General features: G+C 32.5%; 1 long non-coding RNA gene and 1 pseudogene across 1 annotated transcript in view; both read right to left on the bottom strand.

Moving 5' to 3' along the window:
- LOC132363714 (uncharacterized) overlaps window positions 1–8,506 on the bottom strand; it is a 428,528-nt gene extending 420,022 nt beyond the window's left edge. The window contains exon 1 of the long non-coding RNA XR_009502646.1: window positions 8,320–8,506. This is a non-coding gene — a long non-coding RNA (uncharacterized LOC132363714). The remainder of the gene's footprint in view (window positions 1–8,319) is intronic.
- LOC132362060 (protein BTG4-like) lies at window positions 6,919–7,604 on the bottom strand (annotated as a pseudogene).
- Window positions 8,507–13,264: the final 4,758 nt, after the last annotated feature.

The raw sequence follows: 13,264 nt of genomic DNA on the forward strand, positions 1-13,264 counted from the left end.
GGGATCCTTGGCGTCATAGATACATTTTGTATTCTAATTATATTAATGCCAATATCCTGGTTGCAATATTACACTACAATTTTGCAAGATATTCTCATTGGGGGAAAGAATATATGTGTTCTCTATTATTTCTTAGAACTGTAGTTAATCTATAATTATCTTAAAATTTTAAGAATTTAAGTCAAATCAACTGTAGTTTTTCACTCATTGATATACACCTTGATTGGACACAGGGTTCAAGCAGTAAGATTAGAGTTAGTTTCCCATATCTTGTGCAGCATTTCTAGTTCCATTTATCAGGAACTGAACTTTCAGCTGCCACTGCCTATTTCACACCTACGGCACAGCAAGCCCATGTGTTATCCACTGTTATGTTTCAATTTCTGTTCCTTTTTGTATGAATACTGTTTTTGAGCCTTACTCTTTTAGTTTATGCTCCTTAAAAATTAGTATGCTGTCTACCTCTGTTTCTATATTTTCATGCATACCTATGTCTATTTATCATACTATTTATTTACTATGTGATCTTCATGAGAAGTATCTCAGTAAGAAAATATTTAGAAAATTTCTTGGCCCAACATTCTTGCTCAGTGTGGCATATAAAGAAATGTACGTTGTGGCTAATAATTATCAGAATAGAAAATGTGTTTGTAATCAAGAGTTTAGAAGTTTAAAAGTTAGTTACTTGAAATAAACAGTGGCTACTTGAGATACTGAAATTTTTTTACCTGTTGTCCATGTTTTATCAGTGTGGGGTAACTGGATGCAGAAATTTCCTTCCTGAACAACTGCTATAGACCAGGCAGGGAGCCGGATGAGCATAATTTTAGAAAGACATAGACCAGCAGCACTTGCAAGATTGTGGAAGCCAGAATTCGCCAACCATATGGCTGAGAAAATTCGCAGCGATAGTCGTAACATGGATCATCTCCATTGGCATTGGAAGAAATCTTACCCTTCTCTTTCTGATCAAATATAATCTAGACAAGGTGAAGGCAGGGTACACCAGTAGAATAATATTAGATTTGTTACTCATTTGCTGGTATTTATTCAATAATTAAAATGTATTCATTCAAAAATATTTATAGGGTAGCTACTTGATATTAGATATCGTTATAGATAATGGAGATGCAGGAATAAACAAAGAGATTGTTTATTTATTTTTGTTTACTACTGTGGTGCTTAAGTATTATTTTAAGGAGATAATTGAACAGTGGTTAGAGTTTTTAAGGATTTAGGGGATAATGTGATAAATAGTATCTTGGTTGGGGAGGGAGAAGAGAGAGATGTTTTACCTAGTTTCTTGAAGAATTCTCTAAAGCATTGACAGTTTAGCTGAAATCTGAATAAGAAGAATGGTCTCTTGATGAGCTCATGTGTGCAGAGTTATTTTCAAACAGAAGCAGCAAGTAAAATGTCTAACAAAAATTACGATTCTATTTGCATTCAGAATGTATTTTCACAGGGTGAATACAAAAAACCATTCTTGTTAAATTGTTAATTATTAAGAAAGATGGACTTTTCTTCCATTTATAATAGTTCCTCAGATATGTTTTTAGATGTGAGAATTCCTAATTGTGCCTGAGAAAAGTGGAAATTTGCACTGTTGACTTGTCATCTCCCAATGTATAAATACACATTAAGCTGCTATGTTTATTTCTGCTAAACTTATGTCCTAAATGCTAGAAACATCTTAGCAAAAAATGTGGAAAATTTGAGGCCTATGTAATATTTATAAGCAAACTTTTTTTATATTGTATATTCTAAACTATGTTAACACCTGCCAACATTTCCTCCTTAAGATATAAGGCGGTCTGATGAATATAGATCTTTCACTGGCAATTTTCTGGGAACAAGAATATAAGCCAATTCATGAATGACATGCATACTTTCCATAAGGCTGATGTGTCGAACACAATTTTACAGGTTAATAGCTTACTCCACTGTTTTCTACCATACTCTTAAGATATAACTCACATCTAAGCATCAACTGCCATTATTAATCCATGAGATGTAACAGTGGAGGACTAGGCTGACAAACACAGGTGAATAGAAAGGAAACAGAAAAAGCCAGGAAGAGAGGGAAGGAAAGAAGCTTGAGTTGTCAATGTCAAGTGGAAAAGAATTAAAAATTAAGTGCTGCAAACATGAATGAACACATTCTAGCTGTAAAAAGAAATTAAACACAAAAGGGTATAAAATTAAAGAATGCAAAATGTCCTGATCACTATCCTTTTCATAGTTATGATTGCTGTTATTTTCCTAGACATTTATATTTCATATTTTACATTTTTTAAACTCAGGAGGAATACACACATTTTCACTGTAAAGGTATTCTAACAGCAAAAGATGAAAAACAAAACCAAATACTGCCATAAACCCTTAATCACCAACCCTTAATTTAAGTTTCCTCCTAAGAGGTAACAATTGACAACAGCTTGGGTATATTCTTCATAAGCTTTTCTATTCAACATGTTAGGGAATTTGGGATTTGGGGGATGTATAACTCCACATCTTTTACCTCTCCTTTCATACTTTATGTTTCTGGATCCTTTTTTTCTCCTGGATAATAGTACTAGTTAGATATAAACTCTAGTTCATCTGGCCTGAAAAATTAGAAGTTGAGAGAGTCTATTCAGTGTTCACTTCACTACACCTCTTACAAAGTGGAAAAAAGACACTAATCTAGATACTCATATAAAAATGTAAATAATCTAAAAATAAAATATAAACAAGTTTTACATAATTAACATTTTTAGGGAGTCATGAATACCTGAGTCTTGCCTTTACTCATATCCCCTACTCCTTGACTCTAGGACCTTCAGGACTGTCAATATTCACAAAGAATAACAACATCACAGTAATAATTTTGGAAATATGTTGTGACCTCACAGCCAAAAGCTGACATCTCCACTGAGCAAGGAAAGATATGTAAAGCCCCCATTTTTACTAAAGTTCATTAGGCTAAACTCCATTGCAAGACATTCATACTTCTTTCTCCCTCCTATCTAACCCATACCTAAAAATCATAGTTCATTCTGGCCACATGACAGAGCTGTTGTTACGAGGCCGGATGACCAACTAAAAAAAGATGGTCCTCAGTAGGCCTCTTTGTGCTTAATGGTTAAATCTATGAATGATCCCTGAGAGGTCTCTTGTCAAAGAGGAGATTAATTGCATAATAGGGAAGGCATGTCCAAATACTACTTTTTAAGTACTTGTTACTGTAATTTTGGAAATCTTGAGCAAAGGCTTGGGTAGTCCAAGTATTGCTTCTCGAAGCATATACTATGGGTCAAAGTATGACTTTAAATGTATTAACTTAAAGGATTTTACTCTATTTTACTGGCTCTCAAATTATAGCCAAATAAATTTTCTAATATAGAGAGGTTTATAAGATAAATATAATGCAAAAAACTGAAAAATGACTGAAATTTTGAACAACAAACTCCTACGGAATGTTTAAAGATGCAAACTGAAATACTCTTCTATTTTAGATAATCAAATTTATAGGTCCTTTTTATCAAATTTCGTCTTACGCTATTAGTCATAGTCAAAAGAGTCAATAACGGATATGATTTTTCTCAGTAGCTGCACTGTGAATCATCTCCAAATGGAAATTATATGGTTTCTTCAACATCTCTAAGGAAGGGTTATGTAGACTTCTGTATCTTGACATTTTGAGAAGCATAACATAGAAAATTTGAAGTTATATTCTCTGAAAAGTATCTAGATATATATTATAGATTTATATTTTAATAGTAACTTGAGCTATGATAAGGAATGAAATTTGCCTGTCAAAGTATAGAAACCTATCAAGACTTGCTTGTACAATGTGTAGAAGTAATGAAGTATCCATTAACTGAAGATATTTATCATAAAATTATTCTGTTTCAAAATGCAGAAAAGACAAACACGGATATTTGTCACTGAATATGACTATAATGGTATTTGCTTGGAGAAAATTTTGGATTGACTAATACATATACTTACTAAAAAGAAAATCACATTAACAAACCTTAATAAAGTTATGCTTTATCGAAATGCATTAGGTAATATAAACTCCTGGTAGATTATCAAAGGCTCTGTAATCACAAAATACTCCCTGCATAAGCAATTGAGTTTCTTTAAGACTTTTTAGCTAAAGAGTTTTAGCATTCAGTCTTCAAGACTACATTAAATATATTCAGATAACTTTTGGAATAGTTGGTTCACCACCTTCCTAGCAATGGTGAGATGACAAAAACCAGTGGTCCATCAGTGATACTCCTTGTTCACAACACTATGTAATGGAGTTTATAGGGTAATGCATTTCTCCCCTCTAAAGGGGAAGGCAATGGATCAATGATATAAAACTTGAAAACCTAAAATTAAAGTGGCATTTAAACTGAAGGTTTTAATTAAGTGCATCACTGGATTAGCCTTTTGAAAATCATTGTCTGATCACAAAGGCCATGACTCTTCATGGCCTTGAACTGCCTATGACTCTTCAATACATATTTTCCCCAAATGCTCTGGGACAAATGGGAGCCCAAGTTTCACAAGGGCAGGTTTTCAGTATCTTGAGGTGAGCAAAATAAGTTGCCTATTGATTATTTCCAGTTGAAGCTCCAAACATTGTATATCTAAGAGAAGGCATTCCTATGTGCTATATGCAATAGATGACCTTAAAAAAATCCCTGAGTATAATAAAATGTGTTACAGCACCATAATTTGTTGTGTAGCAACAGTATATAGAACAGAAGTGTTGCAATCATGAAGAAAAAGGCATGAGATAAATTCAGGGTTACGTTAGAAAAACCAAGGGCAAACAGAGTACAGCATTTATATAATCGCCTGTCTTACGTGTCATTACAATGACTGTTAGATTAAAACGTCTGTGATATTATGCATTTTTAGTAATCATTAATCAGCGCTTTAATATTTTGAATATTTCTCCTTCACTTGACTCACCCAGGTAATTAGACACATTTTAGGGGTAAAGCTAAGAGGATATTGTGCATTTCTGCTTCCCTTTATAGGTACTGAGATGAGTCAATTTCAATTTGACTTCTTTCATCAGCATCTCCAACCAAGAAAGAAGAGCCACTACCAAGTTCTTTTATGCTTTTGTACCAGATGACCAGGTAATTCAGACTACTTTTTCCACTGAGGACAATTAGAAAAGCTAGGGGGCTGACACTTAAAGAAATTGGAAAGTGAACCATGCAGTGAAGAATCACCATGCATTCTACAAAACATTTAGAGAAGTAAATTCAAACAAACTTTTTCAGGAAATAAAGCAAACATTTTCTAATACTTCTATAAGACCAGAATTATCCTGATACCAAAACCTGACAAACTACAAACAAATATCCTCCGTGAACACACACACAAATTCTTGAAAACCATATGATTATCTCAAATTGTGCAGAAAACGGTTTTTAGCAAAAATCAACATCGAATAATGATAAAGAGCACTAGGCAAAACAGGAATAAAGACAGTTTCCTCAACCTGACAAAAGGCATTTATGAAAAATCTATACCTGATTTCAACCTTAATGATTATACTCAGCTTTCACCCCAAAACCAAGAAAAAAAAGGCAAAGATGTCGACTCAGTTTTCAATAGCTGTGACTCATGAGAAGTTTCTTCACGATGCTGCATAACATGATTAAGTTCAAATAGACTACTGTCCCAATAAATCACTACTGAGAAAATTTCCCTAAAGAAAAATGCCCCAAGTGAAAACTTAGGTCCTAAGACCATTGTTTGCACCTGAGGCTCTGTGATTGGTAGAAAATCAGAAACACGTGTAGAATGGGGACAGTTCCTCAAACAAGTTGGTACCAAGCAGGCAAATATTAGAGACGCTTAGTCCATTAAGAAATAACAAAACATGTATTCAAGTTTCAGTTTTGTCGTAGTTGGTTGATTTTGAGTAAACCACTTAGGACAATAGTATTCAAGCCCAGACTACCGAGACAAGTTTGTACCAGCTAACATTTATGCTTCTTTACTGCTCTAAGATTCTGCTAGGTAAGTAATCGGCATTTACATATGCTGATGGAACTAATTTCCCTTAATCAGGCCTAAAGCTGAGCAGATGCTATTTCTCCTTTTCATTGCCTTTTGTCCTATGAAAGAAAGCATGTAATTCTGCCATGAAACTATGCTGGAAATATGTGGATTTACTACTTTAGAGTCCACAGTTGACCTTGTGACACACTTAAAATTGCTTTTTTGAAAGCACCGAGGCTGCATAGATGAGGAAGGAGTTCAGCTCTCCTAACTCTCTTTATATGAAGTTTGTGGCTTTAAAAAAATGTCCTCTTTAGTTTTCAGGAAAAAGTTTTTCCAGAATCAAGCTTATATACAAGATCATAAAAATATATATATATATATATATATATATATATATATAATTTTCCATTGATTTTGTTTGTTGTTCTATTCTATTTTTTTTTTTTCAGAGCAATATGCAATCATATCTTTTGTAACTATAGCAAAAATTTTAAGAGCTATAAAAGCACTTTGACTTACTAGATATATTTGTATTAATGAATTTCAATAGTTGTTATTTTGAAATATATAGGATGTTTATGCATTGTCCAAACATTTCTAACTGATTCTAAGGACTTCATACTATCTAAGCACTTTATATTGTATTTAAAATTAAAATAGCATATTTCTTTAAACTGTTACTTTTCATAATTCATTTAATTCAATATATTTATTCTATTACCTTGTTGGATACATTGATTAGTGTTATGCAAAAATTCATATAAAATTAAATAAGAACAAAATTAAGTTAAGACAGTTCTGATCTGTATGAGAGGATTTACCATCATGTACCCTACTCCATATTGTGGTTATTTTTTCTGTTTCTTGAGCCTATCAAACTTAGACTCATTTTCATTTTAGAGAAAATACAGCTGCTCATCTGAGCCCTATCCCACCAAGTGCCCAGCCACTGTATTTTGTCTTCACCCAGTGGTACCTCTCCACTCTATGTATAGCAGCAGACCTATGACCCATAGGGTTCTTATGCAACATATAATAAACATTTCCTAGGAGGCCCATATGGCCATCACCATATTCTTTTCCTAGGGGTTTGGAACCAAGACTGAATGATAAACACTCTTTGGATTGCTGACTTTAGGAATATCCGAGGTTATTTGTTACAACTTTCTTCACTGGAGGAAATGCCATGGGAGTAGTCCAACGCGGCTCTCTTAAAAGTGTAACTGATTTATTGGGAGAGTTCCCATTCCTCCCATCTGCCTTTAAAAGTAGCAATTACAAATGGATGGTTTTTCTCATCATACCTACAGCACACTTCGAAGTGAGCTACACATACCGTAGTCTCCTTTGCAAGTCCCAGGTGAGAAGAATCACTTCATCCTCAGCACAAACCCCTTATAGAAGGGCTTTTTTATTCTAATTGTTTACCCTGATACACCTGAAACCTTACCTATCGAATGGCTCAAGTACCAGTGACTTAATTTGTTTCAAACAAGATAGTTATCAGCTGTTCTACAAAGTCTTCTATTTGCTGTTTACTCATTTTATGTTTTTTCGCTTAACCTTATGACAAAGAAAACTGTTGCAATTTCATCTATCATGATTCAAGAAAAATCTATGAGGATGTCAGCAAAAACTCTTTAACCCCAACAAAAAGTGGGCCAGAATTAGAAGACTAGATTTTCCAACTCTCACCCAAACCTCTATAACATTTTTAAAAAATCACTATCCATTAGCCCTGAAATTTGAGATATCATTCAGTTTTAAATTCACCAACCCATTTCTAATAAGTTGTTTATGCACATGGTACAACATTCAAATTTGCAAAAATTTATTCTTGAAAGTAATTAACCCTCAGTTGTCTCCATCTGCCAAGATGTCTTTCTTTGAAGCTATAGCTATACAGTCTATGAAAGCAACACCTACACAAACACAGAGGCATAGGAAGCGATTATTCATTGATCTGTATTTCATTATTTCAAATTTTTTAAGTTAAATTGTCTTAAATCAACATTTTTGTGCACATATTTTCCATACATGTAAATACAACTTTAGAATAAGCTACCAGAAATGGGATTATAAAGACAAAAGGCATATTTGAAATTTTGGATAGTATTGTAAAATTGACTCAACTAAAGTCAACTTCACACACACACACACACACACACACACACACCTTGTAAACCCATATATTGTGTGTGTATTTTGCCCTTTTGCTCTGATACGAAAAGTATGATGTATTGCATTAGTTTTCTACTGATGCTTTAACAAATTTCCAAAAACTGAGTGGCTTAAAAACAATGAAAAACAACTTACAGTTCTGTAGTTCAGCAGTCCAGCCTGGGTCTCATTGGGCTAAAAGAAGATCAGGGAGTCAGAAGAGTTACATTCCCTTCTGGAGTCTCTAGAGCATAATCTGTTTCCTTGTCGTTTCCAGCTTTAAGATGATGCCCACAGTCTTTAACGCATGGCCCCCTTCCTCCATCTTGAGTAACAACTGTTACATCTCTGCGTGCCTTTCTTCAACACTCACATCTTCCTTTGACTCACTCTCCTGCCTCTCTTTTCTACCTTTAAGTACTCTTGCAATTAAATTTGATCCATCTGGATAATCCTGGGTAATCTGCCTATCTTAAAGTCAGCTGAGTAGTAAGCTTAATTCTATCTGCAACCTTAATTCCCCTTTGCCATGAAACTGAATATATTCACAGATTCTGAAGATTAGAATATGGATATCTGTGAGGCAAGGGGCATTATTCTGCTTACTGCATAAATAGATTGAATTTCCATTTATCTTATTTTAAATTAGATTGATCACATTTTAAAGAAATATTTTGATTCTTGTTGCTTCTTTAATAAAAATTAGTGCCCCATGTATTTAATGTATTTTATTTTGAACGTTATGTAAATGTGGAAGTATAAGATTGTTCATCGAAGTAAAAATCCTTCAAGAGGCATATCTTTCATCTGATCTTAAAATGAGAAGTTTAAAAAAATATTTTAATAAAAATGTCTTGAATATATTATTTATTCAAATATTAACTATAGAGAGTCATTTTGGTATATTTTCTTTCATGGTTATTGAATAAAACCCGTTTTGCCTAGTAATTTATTAGCTTTTCAAAGTTGTTTTAAGTCCGTAAGTTTAAGGGAAAAGAATTTTCTGCTATTGATCCCCTTAAGATTAGATAAAGGAACATTCAGCTTCAGCTGAACTGTATCAAATTCGGCTAATTTCCTCCATCCTGGTTTTCAATCGGCTGCAAGGATGGTTTGAGGAGGAGCTGAAAATAACAGCTATCCTCTCGTGAGCTTTAACATTTGCTTTTAAGTAGACTGAGAATAAATTCAAATGCAAAAGTGGAACATATTTTGAAAATAAAACATTAAGATTTACTGCTTGTATCTTCTATATTTTAATACTATATCAGAAGATTAAAATACTGAGAACTGGTAATATGGTTTATGTTAGGTGAATATGGAAGGTTGGTGAATATGAAAGGTTCATTTATAAATTACAAAGAAAATATATGCACATTAAAATTCATCTAATTCTTCTGAAAACTACTAATCCACAACCGGTCTAATAGAAAAACATATTATATTTTGTGGGGAAACTTTTAGGGGGGAAAAGATGAGTGCTAGCATCAGTTTAGAGAACACAAATGTATGACCATTTTCATAGCTTGCTATGAAAACAAAATAAAACAAGTAAACAAAGAAAAATAATATGTAGAAATAGGAGTAAGGACATGTTTTATCCACATAAGTACTTATGTACTTTATATTCTGTGCAGTTTTTTGTTTAATCCTCAACACAAACCTGAAAACCAAATACACATTTTGTAATATATAATGTCATGTCCTGATTAAGGTAAAAACTTTAAATAAGGATAACCATATCCTTATTTATTGGACTAATAATTTTCTGTTCCCTTTAATTTCATAACATTTATAATAAAATATCACATATTTGGTTGATAGCAAATTCAGGAGATTCATTTACTAGCCAAATAAATCTGTTATTTTCTTGGTGCAACAGGCAAAATATTCTTCTTTGATTTATAGTATAAAATTGCAACTTATTATGATAAGTGGAATCTAAAGTTACATTACTGACTACAACTATAAAAAGGGCTAGCAGTATATATTAATTGTATATACTTTAAAATAGTTTGCCAATTTGGACTGGTTTCAATTTCTTTACAAACATTCTATCTTAGATTTATTTTCTTCATTTTTTTCTGACAGAAAACTAAAGTTTAAAAACAAAAATTATAAAAATTTGATTATTTCACTGTCTAAGCTAATCTTTGGTTCATGTCAATTTGAATTAATTCACACAATCAGAAACTAATGTGTGTATTTTAAGATTAAAACAGTGAAAGGTGCCAGAAAGAAAGAGTTAATATTTAGGTACAGTTGATTCTACCTATAAAACCACATAGAAAAGCTTCATTATGGATTCTAATGTCTCTGTCAATTTTTTGCTAATGCCTTTATCAATTTTCGTAATAAACGAACTCTACATTCACTTACTTTTAACTACTTTTATAATAGAGGGTAAATTCCAAACATCTGGTCTACAACATTGGATAAAAAGATCACAAAGGCATTGCTTGCTATTATTATATGCTTGCAAGATATGTTTAAACTACTGGCAGAACTCTGAAAAATGAGATGACATGCAGAACACATATAGCATAGTATTTCAATTAGTATTTTAATTATGCTCTGTGAAATCTAGGGATACTTTTTTATTTCTTAAAAGTAAATGAAGTAAATCTCATCAGAATTATCTACTCCTATGGATAGCAATTTATATGATAAACCACTTTGATCTACAACTGCGTTGCAAAAACCCAGTTGTTTCACACTGTTCATGGAAGTCAGTAATAGGACACAGACTGGGAGCTATTAAAGCAATAACAGAATATTAGGATGTCTACTCAAATGTCACAAATGAGTACTAGAATTTTATATAATTCTTGTAGAATGTTATAATATTGTAGTGTTTCCTTTTGTTTTACTGTTTAGGCAGTAACTAATATTGCTAATGTAATTATGTTTCCTATCCATAGAATCCAAGTTGAGCCCCAAATCATAGTATTATATTCATCATACAAAGTGAATTTTTTTCCTATTCTAGAAATGGCTTTTTACTTCTGCATGGTTTTCAAACTGAAAAATTTTGTTAAATTTGTATGTATTATATCTTGACAAAGGACTAAGTATTAAACCTTAGTAAATTTTATTAAACTATTTCAAAATGTCAAAATCAAAGCAGCATTTTTTATTGTTAAAAAATTACATAAAGCAATATTAATGTCAGAAAATGAAGACACTATTATTTCACATAGCCATGAAAATTTTTTCTCTAAAAACAAGTTATCTATCATCTTCTTATCAGAAAATTCTTCTTTGCTTTTTCATCAAGTTCATCACCAGTTAAAGTCATTTGAGCACAACAAAAATTGTTTTGATTTTAAATGTGAAAATACTGAACTATTAATATTCAATAATTTTTCAAAAATCAAACTCAGTTTTGGACCTACATTAAAAATAAATTCTAAATTTTTGCTTAGCCATCAGAACAAAGCCACTATTTCTTTTTGATGGTATAGAAATATTTCTGTGATGCTTAGATTACAAGATATTATCAGTTCTATGGACTTTGGTATTGATCAAATTCATGATCAAAATTATTATTATGGATTGTGGGGTGAGCATGAGAAAGTAAATAATTGTGAAGGTGGTTGGGGAGAAAGCATCATAAGAAAAATTAGAAACATTTGAATAAATACATAAATATGTGTAAATGAGGTACAATGCATTGCATTCCATTGGAAGAAGATAATAACGTTTAGTTCAATAGACATGGTAGAAAGTTGTCACTTTTGGTATTTACAATCTTCTACAAAATAATAGCCTTAGTCACTTTGAACACTATCTGCACTTTTGCCCTGATAAAATTCATGGGCAACTGGACAGACAAGCTTCTGAAAATAGACTGGGACAGTTGTCATACTTCTAATAAAAGCTTAATGAAACTTAAAACTATCTCATAAGTCCAGATGGACTAAGGTTATACTATAATTCTTGCTGTTTCTGTAAGTTACCTCAGTCTATGCTTCTGGCTTCTGCAGAAGTGTTATGTCAGTGTGACATGCCTTGTGGCAATGTATGATTTCTGTAGAAATTAAGAGTGTTTACCAATGAATCTTTTGGACTCCTCAAAAATAAATGTGGATGATTACCCGATGTTATTTTTGTCACTCATAAAATACTCAGGAAACTTCCTTTCATGTGGCAGGATCTACAACTGCTTGCCTTCTTCTCTGGACAACACAAGTTTCCTCTGTATGCAATAATGTACTTGCTTAGCATTTGACTGTGTACCAGAGCAATCTAAGTCATACTTGCACAGCTTACCAGATTTTTCTTTTCATGCAGGAATATATCTTAAAAGCCTAAGCTAAGGTTTCTATTCTATATGCATAATGAAAACTCTGTACTCCTGCTGGGGGCCATTTTCTCAGCTTCCTACCCAGTAATTAAAAGACCACCAGTAAGCATATTGCCCATAGAATTTAAAGAATCAAAACATTGTTCTTAATACCCCTTTTAGCAAAAATTATTTTATCATTTTTCTTCCATTTTCTTAACATTTTAAATAAATTTACTACTGATTAAAGCCAAGGTTATTTCTTAGCATTGTTTAATCCTCTTTACCTACTTAATTAGCATCAGGTGTTTTTATTTTCCTGTGCAAATTTGTTGGAGGATAAAGCTCTGGGTGTGTGGCTTATCTGCATATGATAAATTTTTGATAATAAAATATACAGATTAACAAAATAAGTGTCTTTTGGGTAAACCATTTTTGAAAAAGAAAAAGGGTGTGAATCAGTTCACCAATCTGAAATACACATATTTTTAAAAATTAATTTTTATTGAAGTATAGTTGTTTTACAATTTTGTGTTAGTTTCTGCTGTACTGCAAAGTGAATCAGCTATATGTGTATATATATATCCCCTCTTTTTTGGATTTCCTTCCCATTTAGGTCACCATGGAGCATTGAGTAGAGTCCCCTGTGCTATACAGTAGGTTCTCATTAGTTATCTATTTCATACATAGTAGTGCATATATGTCAACTCCATTCTCCCAATTCATCCCACCCCCCTTCCCCCCCGGTATCCCTACGTTTGTTCTCTATGTCTATGTCTCTATTTCTGCTTTGCAAATAAGTTCATCTATATTGTT

Source organism: Balaenoptera ricei, chromosome 3 (assembly GCF_028023285.1).
Source record: "Balaenoptera ricei isolate mBalRic1 chromosome 3, mBalRic1.hap2, whole genome shotgun sequence".
NCBI classification, from domain to species: Eukaryota; Metazoa; Chordata; class Mammalia; order Artiodactyla; family Balaenopteridae; genus Balaenoptera; species Balaenoptera ricei.